At 39.0% G+C, this 17,831-nt stretch overlaps 1 protein-coding gene across 1 annotated transcript in view; it reads right to left on the reverse strand.

The window, feature by feature from the left end:
* ARHGAP24 (Rho GTPase activating protein 24) overlaps positions 1–17,831 on the reverse strand; it is an 881,345-nt gene that overhangs the window by 602,762 nt on the left and 260,752 nt on the right. The gene's annotated exons all lie outside the window — the stretch shown is intronic.

A 17,831-nucleotide genomic window follows, 5' to 3' on the forward strand; every position in this document is an offset into this window, starting at 1 on the left:
TACCTGGAGTAATTTTGACTGCAGGAATAAACATTTCAAGCATGATAAAATTTTAATATGGTAATGTCGGCAGATGAAAGAGTGTTAGAGAACTCAACGCCATCTATCATCTGATCCGTATTTCAAAATTCCCAGGCCCTTAGCTTAGCTATCTGCATTCACCGTGCAAAAGGAAGTCATTCAATTATCTGTTACGACTCATCCTGAAAAGACACTAGGAAAAATGAAAATATCAGCAGGGAAATTGTGCAGCACTTTTTTTAAAGGTAGAACACTGAGGGAAGGGGGTTGCTGATTTAGCATTCTCTGGGGTTCCACAATACTCCCCCTGAATCCTGAGGCCACATTAACTGGTTTGGGGACGTACCTAATAAGAAGGCAAATTTTCTTTTTCAAAATATATTGGACCAGTGAGCCCATAGACTCATCAATCCATGAATGCTGTTGCTCCAGGGAGTCCTTAGATTCTTGTTAAATTTCCATGCACAACTAACTCCCTATCTTCTTCTAAAGCCGGCTCTGCACCACACCGCCTTGAATTTTGGTCAGTGAGACACTTCAACTTGCTTAGCCAAAATATAGAGAACACACGAACCCTCTCTTACAAACCTGCTTTTTTTTTTTAAGTTATTTAACCTGGAGTGCCTGTACTGCTTCAGGTTTTGCCTAGAAGAATCTTTAAGTTCCCCTTAGGAAAATAATTACCTGAGAGGTAGCCTTTACTAGTCTCCTGGACATGCTGAGACACAATGCACATCCCACAGTAAATGGCACAGGTTAGTCTCCAGCTGGAGCTCCTGCGGTGTGCTTGTCCTGCAGTACGTTTTATGTATTAACTATACAGCATCAAATACATTACTACTTGAAGTCTTGGTCGCAGTGAAAACAGGCTCTAATCCAGCTTTGGTTGAGCTGTACCTCCCTGTGAATTATCTTTCAGATTGGTGGTAATCTCTCAAAGAATTTAAACATTAATTTTAATTTAATTGACTTTTAAAATAATTGCTTTGCTAGGACTCTGCTTCACCTGGATATACCACCTGCAGAATAGTGTTTGGCATGTTGTTTATTATAGTAGTCTCCCTTCATCCTTGAGGGATATGTTCCAAGACCCCTGGGGAGTGCCAGACACCATTGATAGAAACCTTACATTTTCCTATACATACATACCTATGATAAAGTTTAATTTATGAATTAGACACAATAAGACAACAATAACTAATAATTTAATAGAACAATTATAATGATATACTTTAATAAAAGTTATGTAAATGTGAGCTCTCTTTCCCTACTCACCTTTTCCCTTAAAAGAAGCACTTTATAGCTTCTCTCTGGCATGTGTGAGTTGTCAGCATCACCACTCTTGCACTGTAAGGCCGTTAGTAAGTGAGACAGGGTTACCTGAACATGAGCACTGTGATGCCTGCAACAGTCTATCTGATAAAGATGGCTACTAAGTGACAGGGTGTAGAGTACACAATGTGGAGATGCTAGGCAGAGGGGTGATTCACAACCTGGAAGGTAGACTGGATTTCGTCACACTACTCAGAATGGCATATATTTTAATTTTAATTTTATTTATTTATTTTTAGAGAGGAGAGAGAGAGATAGAGAGAGGAGAGAGAGAGAGAGAGAGAGAAAGAAGGGGGGAGGAGCTGGAAGCATCAACTCCCACATGTGCCTTGACCAGGCAAGCCCAGGGTTTTGAACTGGCGACCTCAGCATTTCCAGGTCGATGCTTTATCCACTGCGCCACCACAGGTCAGGCGAATGGCATATATTTTAAAGCTTATAAGCTGCTTATTTCTGGAAATGTTCACTGAATATTTTCAGATCACTCAGATCACAGGTAACTGGAACTACAGAAAGCAAAACCACAGTTAAGAGGGGACTACTGTGCTCACATTGGTCAGGGAGACAAAAGGTAGAAACCAGATGAGAGTACTGGACTGAGGCAAACCATACATGTATTTAATACCAAAATCTCATTCTGTTCCATGACCAGAGACCTTTCCTATCCAAGCACTTTCGGCATCTGCGGGAGAACACTTAGGTGACTATGTAGCGACTATAAACAAATCACTGCAAATCTATTATTCATAAACGAGAAATCCCAAGGAGCCACGGTTTATCATATGCTTTGTTCCTAGAAGGCTGGCCTGTTTATATCTGAACTAAAAATATGTTTAGCATTTTACTAATCTTTAATAAATCACCTGCCTATGTGCTAATATTTAGAATGAAAAATAGTGCAAATTTCAAATGGTTGAGTGGACCCACGGAGAAGATCCTGGTTCTCACACAGCTGCAAGATGGCAGAGATGAGGAAGTGAAGTAAGTACATGTTTATTTTTGCAATTTTGTGACTTTTCTGGTACTGATGATTGAGGATAAAAAAATAAACAAATGCCAGTACTCCTAGGATACAGACCAATTATTTTTATTGGTAAAGGGACTGGTTGATAACATTAAAAGGGTAGATTTTTCTGAAGCCTTCTTTGATTAAAGAGCAGATACTGGAGTGTATAAGGACAGCGCTTAGTAGTGCAGGCAAATGGAAAATAAAACCACAAAACCAGCTTACACCTGCAGCTTGTTTTGTGTGACCCCGGAAGAGAGTTCCAGCTCAATTTAATGAAATCATGTTCCATGCCAGAAGAATGTGTTTGCAAGGCTGATGAAAATCTGATGGGCATTCTGCCTGGAAGATTATAAGGAAATGAACAAATTATTTTCTGCCATGACTATCAAATCAACAAAAATCTATACTCCAACTTTGGTTCACAGAAAAGGGATACAAAGAATATTGACATAATTGGTAATTTGTAAGATATTGCATTAAAGCAGTCATCTCTTTCAGGTTAAATACCTCTGAATAACACGAGAACCTCAGTTTGTAAAAATAAAGTTGTCATAGAAAGGAAATAATGTCCTCGTGTCACACCAGTGCCTTTCATTTTTAATGGGTTTTTGTGTCTTTTTAAATCTGAATCAAATCTCTATGTTTTGGGTTCTTTTTCTTGCCCCTAACTGTAAGAAAATTTGTAAAAGGACCAAATTCTACTAACTGCTTTTTTCTGTCATCATCCTAATTCCTAGCGTCATTTATTTATTCATGTGTTTAGCATAGATCCCTTGAATGACTTTTATGATGCACTGGGAATACACAGAGTACTAACCTTTGCAACATGTTCTTAAGCATTTAGTCTTTTCTTTTCTTTTTTAATAAGTGAGAGGCAGGGAGGCAGAGAGACAGACTCCTGCATGCGCCCTGACTGGGATCCACCTGGCAAGCCCTTTACCAGGTGATGCTTTGCCCATCTGGAACCGCTGCTCGATTGCTCAGCAACTGAGCTATTTTAGCACCTGAGGCAAGGCCATGGAGCTATCCTCAGCACCCAGGGCCAGCTTGCTCGACCATTCAAGCCATGCTGCAGGAGAGGAAAAAAGAGAAGAAAGAGAGAAAGAAGGGGGAGGAGAAGGGGTAGATAAGCAGATGGTCACTTTTCCTGTGTGCCCTGACCAGGAATTGAACCCAAGACATCCACATGCTGGGCCTATGCTCTATCACTGAGGCAACCAGCCAGGGCCTCAACTGTTTAGTCTTATCTTCTTAGAAATCACTCTTCTTCTTCAAATGTCCTGTTTTAGATATATTACATTTTGCTTTCAGACCACTAAATAAATTTAGCTAAGGTATGCCTTGAATTACATAAAAAAATATTTGTGAATTACCAGGGCACATCACAAGGATTAAAACCTAGAAGTTGTTCAACAAATACTGTCTCCTCTCTCTTGATAGCTAAGGTGTCAACCTAAGGTGTGAGCCATACAAAGGATATTTTTATTTTACCAATGACTCTTTGTTGTTGTTAATTATTTATTTATTTATTCATTTTAGAGAGGGGAGAGAGAGAGAGACAGAGAGAGACAGAGAGGAGAGAGAGACAGGGGGGAGGAGCTGGAAGCATCAACTCCCATATGTGCCTTGACCAGGCAAGCCCAGGGTTTCGAACCGGCGACCTCAGCATTTCCAAGTCGACGCTTTATCCACTGCGCCACCACAGGTCAGGCCCAACGACTCTTAAATACTCAAAGAAATGAAACTATTAACAGGATGGGGAGGATGAGATTTGGGGCAGGAGATTAAATGCTGAATTAAATGGTATGAGTATCCTTCCCATGCCTCTCTTACCAGCCAATGTATCCACTGCAGCTGTGGCGAATCTGAGTGCTATGACACACAGCTGCCCTCTTCTTCAGAAAATTGTCTGTATCCAAAATCTGACTGTCCCTGGAATACAAAAGGCTGTCCCCCCCCTTGCCTCAGGTAGGCTGTCCCCCTTGCCTCAGGTAGCACCAAATCTGTGGTGCTATGGATGTGCTCTAGTTCTCTATGACATTACACTGAGGCTTGAGTTCTGAGGACACATCCTTACTTAGCTTCTTCCCCTCTCCAAGCTGGCTTCACTCACTCCCTTCCTGAAGATGATGTACACCCAAATCCTTATCTCAGGCTCTGCTGCTGGGAAACCTGACCAGAGGCACCACTTCAAATGGTGCTGTGTAGCCAGTAACCTAGAGGGTATGTTCTTCTTGCTCTAAAATCAACAAAATTAAATAAACAAAAAATAATGCCTAAATCTTGAGAAAGATTATTAAATTGCTTAACAAATCCAAGACATGCATTATAAAAATATTTAGTGGCCCAAATGTCAATCCCCTAATAAAGTTAAAGCAGTTTCTGATTTTTAAATGTCCAAATAGATAATAAAAAATTATCTTATTATTTTAGCAAAATTTAAAAGGTATTATCATCATTTATCTTGAGAGAAATAGTAAGTAATCCAGGATTTATTTGACATACAGGTGAAGAAACAAAACTATCATGTTGACAATAATAAACCTTTACTCTTTAGATAGTTTGAATTGTCTTGACTCATTTTATACTCTGAAAGTAAAACATTAGCAATTATTACCATGGGATACAGGGTCTTCTGTCATTTTGCCTCATCATCATTAATTTTGTAGTGCTTTCAGTTTTCAAATGTTAAAATTCACTACCAATTGATTTTCAAAATAAACCGAGGACACAGAAAATTTAGGTACTTTTCTCTTGAATCAGCTGAGGGAATTGAAACCAAAATAATCTATCAACTCTGATGCCCATTATAATCCCCGAGGGGAGATTTGTAAAATTATAGAGGGCTACACCCCATGCCAAACTATTTAAACCCAAGCCTGGGTTATGGAGAAGACCTCAGTAAATAATTTTTTATAGAGTTTTTGGATGGTTCTAATGTATCACTAAAATGAAAAACACCAGATTAAATGGTGTGGCCAATTTCCTCCAGCTGGTGAGTCCTAGACTTGTATCTGAATCCAAGTTCCCTAGCCCCACCTGACTCCCAGTGATTCCATTTCACTGGAAATTCATAATTTTAATTGGAATTTAAAGAATGTGAAGTAGGGCTATTTGCATTCTACTGGAAGGTTAAAGATATAAAACAATCAAAACAGATTTGGTTTTGAATAGATTTTCAATAGGGAGTTTTGGATGGGTAAACATCTAGAGATGTGCAAATGAAATATCCTTTTTAAATATAAAGGGATTAATAAATGAAAGAAACTGCTCAGCAAATCATAAACAAAGTTTGGCTGTTTCCAAGTGTTTATTAAACACAGTAGTTGAGTTTATTTAGCCTAAAGTAATTGTGTCACTGGTAGAATCACCAATTAGACATTTGACCTTTTCTCCTATAAAATAACATTTTCTTGAATTTATGTTAAGTTCAGTTCATAGAAACATCTTACCAATCACTCAGAAATCATTGGGGAGCAATTCAGTGTATAAAACAAAGTTTTTAAAGTTTTTGTGGAGTTATATGTAGTGTGCCAACCCAATGTTCATGTTGATGAGGGAAAGAATAGAAGGGTGTTAAATGGAACTCTGGAGTCTTGAGCTGAAGTCTCAAATCCTATTTGATTCCTATAGGGCTGATTTTAGCTAGAAGTGGGATCCAGCTTTCGTCTAGAGTCTGGTTGAGTGGTGTACTGAGCCCCAGTCAATACCTAGTAGTCTCCTGTACTTCTAGATCAGGATTTCTTAAGTGCTACTGTGCTGCTGACTCCTTGACAGTCTGATGAAGCCTGTGGACTCTTTCTTATATCCCTCAGGATTGTAAAGGAAACCAATTATACTGAAGAATTGTTCTAAGTCAAGGTTCTTAACATAAAAAAAATCACCCTTGAAAATACAGCCATGAGGTTTTTTTGGCATTGAAAATCACTGCCATCTAGAAATCCTTCTTAGATGTATGATGCTTGGGCTCTTCATTTGAACTGCTGGAGCCTCAAAAAAAAATGGCAGCCCTCTGTTTGGGTCAGGTATTTTCTGCCAGCAACCTCCAGAGAACTACAAATTCTAAGTATATTCTGAAGCCATGTGATTAATGATTCAGGCGGAGTTGGGTCATACTTCAATTTGGATTACAAAAGATTGATCAATTTACCTGCCCTGGCCGGTTGGCTCAGTGGTAGAGCATCAGCCTGGCATGCAGGAGTCCTGGGTTCGATTCCCAGCCAGGGCACACAGGAGAAGCGCCCATCTGCTTCTCCACCCCTGCCCCTCTCCTTCCTCTCTGTCTCTCTCTTCTCCTCCCATAGCTAAGGCTCCATTGGAGCAAAGTTGGCCCAGGCGCTGAGGATGGCTCCATAGCCTCTGCCTCAGGTGCTAGAATGGCTCTGATTGCAACAGAGCAATGCCCCAGATGGGCAGAGCATCGCTCCCTGGTGGGCATGCCAGGTGGCTCCAGGTCGGGCGCATGCGGGAGTCTCTGAGTGCCTCCCCATTTCCAGCTTCGGAAAAATACAAAAAAAAAAAAAAAGAAAAAGAAAAAGAAAAAGAAGGCCCTGGCCAGTTGCCTCAGCAGTAGAGTGTCGGCCTGGCGTGCAGGGGACCCGGGTTCGATACCCGGCCAGGGCACATAGGAGAAGTGCCCATTTGCTTCTCCACTCCCCCCTCCTTCCTCTCTGTCTCTCTCTTCCCCTCCCGCAGCCAAGGCTCCATTGGAGCAAAGATGGCCCGGGCGCTGGGGATGGCCCCTTGACCTCTGCCCCAGGCGCTAGAGTGGCTCTGGTCGTGGCAGAGCGATGCCCCGGAGGGGCAGAGCATCGCCCCCGGTGGGTAGAGCGTTGTCCCTGGTGGGCGTGCCAGGTGGATCCCGGTCAGGCGCATGCGGGAGTCTGTCTGACTGTCTCTCCCCGTTTCCAGCTTCAGAAAAATACCAAAAAAAAAAAAAAAGAAAGAAAGAAAAAGGAAATGGTAGCCTAACCAGGCAGTGGCACAGTACATAGAGCGTCGGACTGGGATATGGAGGACCCAGGTCAAGACCCCAGCTTGGAGGTTGCCAGCTTGAGCGTGGGCTCATCTGGTTGAGCAAAGCTCACCAGCTTGGACCCAAGGTCGCTGGCTCAAGCAAGGGGTTACTCGATCTGCTCTAGCCCACAGTCAAGGCACATATGAGAAAGCAATCAATGAACAACAAAGGTGTCACAACAAAAAACTAATGATTGATGCTTCTCATCTCTCTCCATTTCTGTCTGTCCCTATCTATCCCTCTCTCTGAGTCTCTCTCTGTCTCTGAAAAAAAAAAAAGTAGTCTGTAGTAAAGAATTCAAAAGTGCTCAAGTAAAATATTTATCAGTGGTTTTATATTATCTGTGTCACTATTTAAAAAATTGATCAATTTAGATATTTTTTTATGTCAAAGGTGCTGCTTATGTGATAAAGAGTAAGCTAGGGCTCTTTGATTTTTTTTAATTACATGCAAAACAGAAATTAACTTCACATTTCTTTTTTCTTACAGATATGAATATCAACTGTTTTGATGCCTTCCATCACCATTAAAAAAATCACACAACTGATGTAGGCAGGAACAAAAATGTTGAGTGTTGATTAAACTGCTAGACTCCCATGATTTAAATCGTTACTTGGGATCATGGATTTAAATTAATAGACTATGTATTAGTCTTTTTCATTATATACTTTCTCCAGAAGTTACTCTCAACTAGTCTTTAAAACTACTAACAGATTTCTTAAATTATTTTGGGAAAATGTGACAAAAAAGAAGGAATTTTTTATTTTTTAGAATAGAAAGTTTGATATTTTTTTTCTTATTATTGAAGTTCACTGAATATTTAACAACCACCTATTATATCGGTAATACTTCTGCATCATTTATTTAAACACTATTTCTCAAAACATCTATTAAGTAGGCGCTATTTTCCCAGGGGCTGAAATAGTCATAATCTTTTTGAAAGAGAACATTCAAGTCTGTAAAACATTTGAGGAAGCAACTTCTTAAGTTATTTATCTATTAGTCATTGCCTGTAAGTTCTCCCCAGCCAACATGAGGCCAAAATTACCATAAGTAATGCTGTTAAACCCACCTTGGACCAAATGATGCAAGATAAAACTAACATTTTTATTAATGTACAGGCCATGTGCTTTGGAACCACAGTTTATTGTTTAAGCACATTTTAGAGTTTAAGATTTATGAGAAGAAATTTTAGACTGTCAAATAACTCAATAAAAAGTCTTCATTTCACACTTGATAATTGTAAACTAAACTTAACCTTAATGCTTTATTTTATTTTAATTGCCACTGCTTTGTAAGTTTCTTTTCCATAGAATTCATGCAGCCAGGAAAAAGGAAAGAGCTGACCAAAATGGTCACCCACACCCTGACTTTAATTGTGTTTTAGTGAGGGCAAAATTTGATCTCCTATAACAAAGAGATTCCAATATCAGAGATGTGCAAGTCTTCCATTGAACAGTTCATCCAATCCAAGAATGTGGGGCAGCTTTACTCCAGAAGACTCTCCAGGAACCCAGACTGAAGAAGCACCTTCCATCCTTAACACAAAGCTTCCAACTATGGGGTGGTTGTCACTATGCCTCCGAGGGAAAGGCAGGGAGCCTGGAAGAGTGCAGGTACAGTGATTTAAGGATAACATCTGATAGGAGCACACTAACTTCTGTTCATCTTCCAGTGGCAAGCACATCATTACAGAGCCATCTCAAGCTACAAGGGAAAATGGGGAATGTAAGCTCTATCTGGGCAACTGCATACCCAGCAAAAACTATCTGCTAATAAGGAAAAAAGGGAGAATGCATTTGTGAAAGAACTGTCAGTCTACCACCACCTGGATCTGTATTTCTGTTTATATTTTCTGTCTTCAAATTAGAAAAAGATGCAAAACTAGCCTACAGTTTAAATGAAGTGGGCATTGTATGTAAAATATGTATATTTGTGTTCAGACACTTTGAAAAGTGCCTTCTAATATTACAATTTATATGAAAAATATAGGGAGAATTTTAGGCTTTAATTTTTGCCATGTATTCAGAAATGTTTCCACATTTTTAAATTTACATTTTTTATAATTATACAGAATTATGAATAGAATGGGCTTCCTAGAATAACATGTATAAAATGTTTTAAATTATAAAAAACACACTAACTGCAACCATCTATGAAGTGTTTATTGTGATCTAATGTTTGCTTAGGTTCATGAGGTACTTATTGCACCTTCAAAAGTAGACACAATTCACCCACTTTTGCAAATCAAACACTTAGATGCAGAGAGCTAAGATAACTTGGCCAACTTCCTTAAGTGGCAAGGTAGAGATTTAAAACCAGAGCTCTCTGATTCTACAGCATTTTCAATTCATCTCACTTAATCCTCATAACAATTCTTTCTTTTTTCTTTTACTTTTTTCTTTTCTTTTTTTAGCAACAGAGAGAGAGATAGGGACAGACAGGAAAAGAGAGAGATGAGAAACCTCAATTGTTCATTCAGCATCTTAGTTGTTCATTGATTGCTTTCTCATATGTGCCTTGACTGGGTGGCTCCAGCTGAGCCAGTGACCCCTTGCTCAATCCAGTGACCTTGGACTTCAAGCCAGTGACCTTTGGGCTCAATTCAGTGAACATGGGGTCCATGTCTATGATCTCATGACATCCTCCTAATAATTCTTTGATGTAGGGAGCTGGTCATTGCCTCATTTACATCAGTAGAAAGCAAAGATCAGAAAGATTAAATGAGCTGACAAATAAACAAATAACAAAGTGAGAGTTTCTGATTCTAAAAATCTATGTACTTTTAATAACTGCTTTTTTTTAAACAAACAATGTATTTTATTTATTTATTAATTATTATTTTTACAGAGACAGAGAAAGAGTCAGAGAGAGGGATAGACAGGGACAGACAGACAGGAACGAAGAGATGAGAAGCATCAATCATTAGTTTTTCATTGCGCATTGCAATACCTTAATTGTTCATTGATTGCCTTCTCATACGTGCCTTGACTGCAGGCTTTCAGCAGACTGAGTAACCCCTTGCTTGAGCCAGCGACCTTGGGCTCAAGCTGGTGATCTTTTGCTCAAACCAGAAGAGCCCTCGCTCAAGCTGGAGAACTCAGGGTCCCGAACCTGGGTCTTCCGCATCCCAGTCTGATGCTCTACCCACTGCACCACTGCCTCGTCAGGGCAATAACTGCTTTTGAATTAAAGTCACTGGATTTACAATCAACTAACCAGTTCAATCAAAAAAACCAAAAAACAAACAGACATCATCCTTAATTTGGGTGCCTTTGGACAAGCTACTTAATTTCCCAATGTTTCAAAAATTATAATAGGCACCTCAAAATGCAGTTTTAGGAATTAAACTCATTTATGTAAAGTGAATATAAGGAAGTTGGTAAGAGTAAGTGCTTGCTCTAATTTTCAGCTCTTTCTCTCTGAATCTGAATTTAGGTGAAGCTTTATAGAAACTGTATATTTAGAAACATTTAGAAACAGAAACATGAAATAAAAATGGAGCTTTCTGAAGTTATAATATTAATTGATAGGCCTTGAGAGCCTCCTAAATGACAAAGATTAAAGCTGTTGAAGAAGTCAATTTGAAGCCAAGTACAAGAAAGCATTTTTCACATAATATAGTAGGTACAAAATGCAATTGTCAATTACTTGTACTTAAGGAGAAGAAAGCTGGAAGCCATCTAACATCACTTTCTCACTTAATTGGTCTTATTTTTTAAACTTCTTATTTTTATTCTTTTGGAAAGAGAGAATCAGGAAGAGAGAGGGAGAGAAGAAACAGAGAGAGAAGCATCATTTCGTTGCTCTACTTAGTTGTGCATTGATTGCTCCTCACACATGTCTTGACTGGGGATTAGACCAGCTACCTTGGGCTCAAATTGAGCCAGAGACCCCTAGCTCAAGCTCGCAACCTTGGGCTCAAAACAGTGACCTTGAGCTCAAGCCAGAGATCTTGGGTTCAAGATGGCAATCTCAAAAATTTTGGTCAACTTTCTATTCACTGTGCTACCACCTGTCAGACATGATTAACCTTTATTTTAATAAAATTCAACAATTTAGGGAATTTCTAACTTCTCTGCATTCATTGGTGCTACGGATATCCTAGATTTCTATTTGTCTCTAAATTTATTTTTCTTATACTGTTAAGTCCTAAGATTTCAGGAGAATAATCACTTTTATGTCGTATAACATGAGTGATAAACTATTAACAATTGATTTGTGAGAGATTTCCTGATGGTGCTGGAGTAAGCAGACATACCAACATCCACCTCCCAGAACCAAAGTGGATTACAAACTAATTTTAAAAACTATCATCTGGAAAAACTAACTTTGGACTAATCTAAGAGGACTCTTTAACCAAGGAACACTGAAGAAGCCACACCGAGACTGGTAGGAAAAGCGGAAATGAAGAGAGGGCTGCCTAGTTCCCCAGAGCGAACGGCAGCTGGAAGAGACTCGCATGGCGGGAAGTGAGTTTAGCAGACAGAGGAGGGTCCTGAGTCCCAGGAACAAAGCCCCAGCCTGAAGCCCCAGAGCCTAGAAGAGGCGTATGGACAGTATTTAGCTGGAAACAAGTCAGGATACTGTTTGTGAGAAAGAGACTGATTTCTCAGACCCAGGATTATTCTTAAAGGGACCGTGCAGAACACCTCTCTTACAACCACTCATCTGGGGCTCCGGGGGACAGGAAGAGAGTAGAGTACCACAGTAGCAGAAAGAGAGTGTAATCTAGGAGGCACAGGGAGAAACATTTTGGGAGACAGCCACCCTAACCCCTGGGATGAGTCACTCCCCAAATCTGAAGTGAATATTTCCCCTGAAAACAGCAATACCAGCAAAGGGAAGCAGGATACCAGCCAAACAAGCTCTCCCATGGCACTCAGAGCAGAGTTGCTTAGAAGGAGGGAGCTTTCGGGACTACAATAGTGAGTGTTAGGGTCTGAGCTGCAGCGCCCCCACCCACACAGCTGAAGGCTCGCTGGAGGGTGGGCGGTGGTGGGATGCAAAAGTGCGGTTCTGTCAGCAAGGGCAGAAGCTGGCAGGCCACCACTGAGGCCTAGGTGTGAGCTCAGTCTTGCCCAGCTGGGGAGGAGGGTGCGTGCCAAAGTGGTCAAGCCCAGCTGCAGGCTGCCTGCAATCCATCCTGTGGGGGAAGGGCAGGAGCAGAAGGGGGCAGAGACCTGCCCTTGAGCAAGGGCGCAGGAGCACAGCCCTGCCCCGCCCACAGAACCTAGGCTTGTGGCCTGACTTGGGAGCCAGTACCTCCCGTGGGGGTGGAGCCAAAAACCTAGAACAGGCAGAGTCCCGCTACTGAGCATGGTCACACAGTCCCGCCTGATCTGTAAAGCCAAGGCTTGCAGCCATCCCATGAGCAGGCTCCTCCTGCAAGAGCGGGGCAAAAGCCCGGAAACAGACGGAGACCCACATCTGAGCAAAGGTGCTCACCACTGCCCTCAGGGCTGAGCATAATGCCACCCACAGGGGCAGGGCAAAGGCCAAGGCCACCAAGGCTTGTAAACCCGAGCACATGATCACAGCCATTCCCATGAAGGAGAGACAGAAACCACAGCAACAGCCACAGTGGGCAGGCACCAGCACCACTCATACCTGAATGCCCTAGGCAGCAACAGCAGAGGGGATGGCGGGCCTACATACAGACTATATCTGGGAAACACAGGCCACACCCAGTGGACTCCAGTGGCCAAAACCTTCCTTTACACAGAGAAGATGAGAAGGCAGAGAAATGCAACACAAATGAATCAAGAGAAATCCCCAGAAAAGGACCTGAATGAATCAGATATAACCAAATTACCAGATGCAGTGTTTAAAATAATGATTGTTAGGATGCTCAAAGATATTAGAACAACAATAGATGGTCATTATGAACACCTAAATAAAGAGATAGCAAATATAAAAAAGGACATTGAAATAATAAAAAAGAATCAGTCAGAAATGACAAATGCAATATCAGAAATGAAGAACACAAAGGAAGAAATTAAAAGCAGGATGGATGAAGCTGAGAATCGAATCAGTGAGTTAGAGGACAAGATAAATAAAGGCATGGAAGCAGAGCAGAAAAGAGACTCAAAAAGTCTGAAGAAACGCTAAGAAAGATCTGTGACAACATGAAGAGAAATAACATCTGCATCATAAGCATTCATGAACAAGAAGAGAAAGAACAAGGGATAGAGACCTTGTTCAAGCATATCATAGCTGAAAACTTCCCTCAATTAAGGCAGGAAAATATCTCACATGTTCAAGAAGCACAGAGAACTCCATTAAAGAGAAACCCAAAGAAATCAACACCAAGACACATCAAAATTAAAATACCAAAGCTAAGTGATAAAGAGAAAATATTAAAAGCTGCTAGAGAAAAAAAGACTATCACCTACAAAGGAGCCCCCATAAGGATGACTTCTGACTTCTCAACAGAAACACTTGAGGCCAGAAGGGAATGACAAGAAATATTCAAAGTAGTGCAGAACAAGAGTCTACAACCAAGACTAATTTATCCAACAAGGCTGTCATTTAACATTGAAGAAGAAATAAAAAGCTTTACAGACAAAAAAAAAAAAAAACTCAAGAAATTCACTACAACCAAACCAAGGCTGCAAGAAATGCTAAGGGGCCTGTTGTAAACAGATCAAAGAAGAAAAAGAATATAGCAAAAGAGGAATACAGTTTTAAAGAATAAAATAGCAATAAACAATTACATATCAATAATAACCTTAAATGTAAATGGATTAAATGATTCAATTAAAAGACATAGGGTAGCTGCATGGATAAGAAAACAGGACCCATACAAATGCTGTCTACAAGAGACACACCTTAAAACAAAAGATGCACATAGACTAAAGATAAAAGGATGGAAAAAAATATTTCACGCAAATGGAAATGAAAAAAAAGATAGGGTAGCAATACTTATATCAGACAAAATGGACTTTAAAACAAAGACCATAGTTAGAGATAAAGAAGGTCACTACATAATGATAAAGGGAGCAATCCAACAGGAAGATATAACCGTTATAAATATCTACTCACCTAATATAGAAGCACCTAAATATATAAAGCAGACTTTGATGGATATAAAGAACGAGATCAACAACAATACTATAATAGTAGGGGATTTCAATACCCCACTAACATCACTAGATAGATCCTCAAGAAAGAAAATTAACAAAGAAACAGCAGACTTAAAGGACATACTAGATCAACTTGATTTAATAAATATCTTTAGAACCTTTCATCCTAAAACAGCAAAATATACTTTCTTTTCAAGTGCTTATGGTACATTCTCTAGAATAGACCACATGTTAGGGCACAAAAGAGGTCTCAACAAATTTAAGAAGATTGAAATCATATCAATCACTTTTTCTGATCACAATGGCATAAAACTAGAAATCAACCACAACAGAAAAAATGAAAAATACTCAAAAGCATGGAAACTAAATAGCATGTTATTAAATAACAAATGGATAAACAATGAGATCAAAGAAGAAATTTAAAAATTCCTAGAAACGAACAATAATGAGCATACATTAACTCAAAATTTATGAGACACAGCAACAGCAGTCTTGAGAGAAAAGTTCACAGCATTACAGGCATACTTCAAGAAGCTAGAAAAACTCAAATAAATAACTTGACCCTACATCTAAAAGAATGAGAAAAAGAACAGCAAGTAAAGCCCAGAGATAGTAGAAGGAAAGAAATAGTAAAGATCAGAGCAGAAATAAATGACATAGAGGCTAAAAAAACAATACAGAGGATCAATGAAGCCAGGAGCTGGTTCTTTGAAAAGTTAAACAAGATCAATGAACCTTTAACCAGACTCACCAAGAAAAAAAGAGAGAGGACTCAAATAAATAAAATTAGAAACAAGAGTGGAGAAATAACAACTGACACAACAAAAATGCAAAATATTGTAAGAAAATACTATGAGGAACTGTACGCCAAAAAACTAGACAACCTAGATGAAATGGAAAAATTTCATGAAACATATAATCTTCCAAAAATTAATCTGGAAGAATCAGAAAACCTAAACAGACCAGTTACAACAAATGAGATTAAAACAGTTATCAAAAAACTCCCAAAAAAGAAAAGTCTTGGGCCTGATGGCTTTACAAGTGAATTCTACCAAATATCCAAAGAAGAACTAACTCCTATCCTTCTCAAGCTATTTCAAAAAATTCAAGAGGAAGGAAAACTTCCAAGCTCCTTTTATGAGGCAAGTATAATTCTGATTCCAAAACCAGGCAAAGACAACACAAAGAAAGAAAATTATAGGTCAATATCCCTGATGAATTTAGATGCTAAAATCCTCAACAAATATTAGCAAACCAGATCCAGCAATATATGAAAAAAAAACATACACCATGATCAAGTGAGATTTATTCTTGGGAGGCAAGGCTGAGCAATTTTTATTCTTGGAAGGCAAGGCTGTGAACTTTTCTCTCAAGACTGCTCTTGCTGTGTCTCATAAATTTTGAGTTAATGTATGCTCATATTTGCAAATCAATGATTGTGATTCATCACATAAACAAAAGGAAGGAGAAAAACCACATGATAATTTCAATAGATGCAAAAAAAGCATTTGATAAAATCCAGCACCCATTCATGATCAAAACGCTCAGCAAAGTGGGAATACAGGGATCATACATCAACATGATAAAAAACATCTATGACAAACCCACAACCAACATCATACTCAACGGGCAAAAGTTAAAAGCAATCCCCTTAAGATCAGGAACAAGGCAGGGGTGCCCCCTTTCACCACTCTTATTCAACATAGTCCTGGAAGTCCTAGCCACAGCAATCAGACAAGAAAAAGAAATAAAAGGCACTCAAATTGGAAAAGAAGAAGTAAAAATATTATTATTTGCAGATGATATGATATTGTATATAGAAAACCCTAAAGTCGCAGTCAAAAAACTACTTGACCTGATAAATGAATTCAGCAAGGTGGCAGGATATAAAATTAATACTCAGAAATCAGAGGCATTTTTATACATTAACAATGAACTGTCAGAAAGAGAAATTAAAGAATCAATCCCCTTTACCATTGCAACCAAAAAAATAAAGTACCTAGGAATAAATTTAACCAGGGAGATTAAAGACTTGTACTTGGAAAATTATAAAACATTAATAAAAGAAATCAGGGAAGATACAAACAAGTAGAAGCATATACTGTGCTCATGGTTAGAAAGAATAAACATCATTAAAATTTCTATAATACCCAAAGCAATTTATAAATTTAATGCAATATCAATTAAAATACCAATGACTTACTTCAAAGATACAGAACACATATTCCAAAAATTTATATGGAACGAAAAGAGAACATGAATACCCTCAGCACTCTTGAAAAGGAAGAATAAAGTGGGAGGTATCACACTTCCGGATATCAAGTTATTGTACTCAAAACAGCATGGTACAGGCATAAGAAGAGGCATATAGATCAATGGAACAGAACTGAGAACCCAGAAATAAATCCACACTTTTATGGACAACTGATATTTGACAAAGGAGGTAAGAGCATACATTGGAGTAAAGACAGCCTCTTCAGCAAATGGTATTGGAAAAATTGGACAGCTATCTGCAAAAAAATGAAACTAGACCACCAACTTACATCATTCACAAAAATAAACTCAAAATGAATAAAAGACTTAAATGTAAGCCATAAAATCATAAGCATCTTTGAAGAAAACAAAAGCAGTAAGCTCTCTGACATCTCTCGCAGCAATATATTTGCCGATTTGTCTCCACAGGCAAGTGAAATAAAGGACAGGTTAAACAAATGGGACTTTATCAAACTAAAAAGCTTCTGCACAGCTAAAGACAATAAGAACAGAATAAAAAGACAAACTACACAATGGGAGAACATATTTGACAATATGTCTGATAATGAATTAATAACCAAAATTTATAAAGAACTTGTAAAACTTAATACCAGGAAGACAAACAATCCAATCCAAAAATGGGCAAAAAATGAATAGACACTTCTCCAAAGAGGACATACAGATGCCAATAGGCATATGAAAAAGTGTTCAACATCACTAATCATTAGAGCAATGCAAATTAAAATCACAATGAGATATCACCTCACACCAGTCAGAATGGCGCTCATCAACAAAACAACACAGAATAAGTGCTGGTGAGGATGTGGAGAAAAGGGAACCCTCCTGCACTGCTGGTGGGAATTCAGACTGGTGCAGCCACTGTGGAAAACAGTATGGAGATTCCTCAAGAAATTAAAAATCAAACTCTTTTGCCCTAGCTATACCACTGTTAGGAATATACCCCAAGAACACCATAGCACTATTTGAAAAGAAGAAATGCACCCCCATGTTTATGGCAGTATTGTTTACAATAGCAAAGATCTGGAAACAGCCCAAGTGTCCATCAGAGGACGAGTGGATTAAAAAGCTTTGGTATATATATACTATGGAATAC

Source organism: Saccopteryx bilineata, chromosome 5 (assembly GCF_036850765.1).
Source record: "Saccopteryx bilineata isolate mSacBil1 chromosome 5, mSacBil1_pri_phased_curated, whole genome shotgun sequence".
NCBI classification, from domain to species: domain Eukaryota; kingdom Metazoa; phylum Chordata; class Mammalia; order Chiroptera; family Emballonuridae; genus Saccopteryx; species Saccopteryx bilineata.